Genomic DNA, 2,500 nt, shown 5'->3' on the forward strand with positions numbered 1-2,500 from the left:
AGAGAGAGAGAGAGAGAGAGAGAGAGAGAGAGAGAGAGAGAGAGAGAGAGAGAGAGAGCCTTCGTGATTGCAATAAATTACACGGAACACTTAAAATTTGGATTAGTCATTTAAACAAATAACCAGGATCTGTATCTCCATCCCCTAAAATATTAAGAAAATCTTAAACAGTTTTTCAGACTCGTTTTCCAAGGAGAAAAATATTTCGTTCGAACTTGGACGACCAAATATGTCACCGTTGACTTAACTATTATAGTCGACTTAGTAATGAGAAGATACATTATCATAGATAAAAAGTCTCCCACATACTAAAGAGATAACGATAAGAAAAACTCCTCGATCTTCATCAATGATAAGCTTCAGCAAACTTTCCACGACAGACCTTTACACCTGAAACATTATGTCATATTTACTTCACATAATTAATCCTGAAAATGCCTAGTGCAATAGGAAAGGCAGAGCGTAACCTATTACCTAAGTGTGATTGGCATTTACTTATTTTCATCTTTAGTAAAGTGCAAAGTAGGAGATACTATGACATTTCCGAATTATTTTTTAATGGTTTAAAAGGTTACGCTTGAATGGCAGAGACAAAGGATAGTGTCAGTGCCCTAGAGACTGACCATAAACACACATGATCAGCGTCCAAGCCCCCTCTCCATCAAGCTAGGACCAGGGAGGGTCAGGCAACGGCTGATGATTTCTCCAGGTATGTGAGGGATGTTCTTTAAATATTTACCCACCGACTTAAAATTATTGAAATTTCACCTGTGTATTGGTACATCACTGTATATGTCACAAGATAATTTGCAGCACTGAACTCTTAATGCTTCCTTTTTTACAGGTGTTAGATTGATGTATAAGGTGTAACTATGGACCCAATCGAGTACCGAGCAGTGATCAGGTTTCTATATTCGAAAAGTACTACGTCGAAACAGAACTTCAATGACATAAAAATGAACTTATGGAGATGCTGCCCCATCATATGATGTAAAGCACTGGGATCACAAAGTCAAGTGTGGCCGAACATCGGTCAAAATAACGCCCATTCCTGGACGTCCCAATTCTGCCATTGATGAAGAGGCTGCCATTTTGGAAGACACTCGTATAACTGTTCAGCATCTTCCCAAATTGTGAAAATAAGTTTAGGGTGTGTGGAAAAAAAATAATTCAAGATCATTTGCACATGCATAAGGTGTCTGCACGGTGGACTCCCAAGCTCCTTACTCCTTTTCAGAAACAGGAACGAGTGGATTGCTTAAAGGCTCTTTTGGACTTGTCAAAAAAAAACAGTTAACCTTTTTTGGCAAACTTATCACACAGGAGGAAACAGGGGTCCATCACTATGATCCTGAAACTAAAGTCCAGTCTATGCAGTAGAAGCACTTTGACTCACCACCCCAAAGAAGGCAAGAGTGCAACCCTCTTGAGGGAAGGTCATGCTTCCCGTATTTTGGGACCAACATGGAGTAGTGATGACGGATTTCCTGGCCAAGGGGACCACAGTTACTGGGACTTACTATGCTTCACTACTGCATAAATTGCGAAAATCCATCAAACTCAAAAGGTGCGGCATGCTGACCAGAGGAGCCAAACTCCTTCAGTCCACAACTCTAATATCACCCAGACAGAAGCGCACTCTTATGGCTATGAAATTCTTCCGCAACCACGTTATTCCCCTGACCTAGCACCATCTGACTTTCACCTCTTTCCAACAATGTTGTCATTTTTTTACGGGAACACATACAGATGATGAGACACTGTTTCCCAAGGTGGAGTCATGGTTTGAGTCTCAACCAACCAACTTTTACAAACAAGGTCTCAGAGTTGCATAAAACGATGGGAAAAAATGCATATCCCTGGGTGGATCCAATATACAGAAAGACCAATAACTGCTCCAAATTTTGTCTGTCTATCTGTTGTAAGTGGGCCAGGAGAAATCTTTTATGAACGCCCCTCGTATGGATATGCTCCCCCTCCCCCCAACCCCAATCCCTTGCTCCCAACACACCGTTTTCAACATGGGGAAAATCTCCTGTGTTGCATTGTTTTCAGTTATTGCGGTTTAATAGCAAAATGGTAGAAATGTAACAGGGGTGATAAAAGATAATTTAGGTTTTGAATAAGTGAATAGGAAGACCAAGCAGCAACGATGTGCAACCGCTACGTTGCACTATATAGTAAACACTTCAAGACATTGGACAGGAAAAAGTAGTTTCTCTCTCTCTCTCTCTCTCTCTCTCTCTCTCTCTCTCTCTCTCTCTCTCTCTCTCTCTAAGAGTGCTGCAGCCGAGTTGCTTCCAAGAAGGTATCCCATTCCCAGTAATGATTTTCTACCTACAATTAAGAATTGTATTTATAATAATTGTCAACAGCATTGGGATAGTTTACTTGAAAATAAGATGAGAGAAATTAGTAGTTATATCCCCTTGGAGGTATAACGGGATGCCCCTTAAGTGGGAGACTGCTCTTTGTCGTCTCTGCATTGGTCACACTCTGA

General features: G+C 40.9%; 1 protein-coding gene across 2 annotated transcripts in view; it reads right to left on the reverse strand.

The window, feature by feature from the left end:
- Mtp (microsomal triacylglycerol transfer protein) overlaps positions 1 to 2,500 on the reverse strand; it is a 278,389-nt gene that overhangs the window by 71,562 nt on the left and 204,327 nt on the right. The window lies entirely within an intron of this gene.

This window comes from Palaemon carinicauda, chromosome 5, assembly GCF_036898095.1.
Source record: "Palaemon carinicauda isolate YSFRI2023 chromosome 5, ASM3689809v2, whole genome shotgun sequence".
Taxonomy (NCBI): Eukaryota; Metazoa; Arthropoda; class Malacostraca; order Decapoda; family Palaemonidae; genus Palaemon; species Palaemon carinicauda.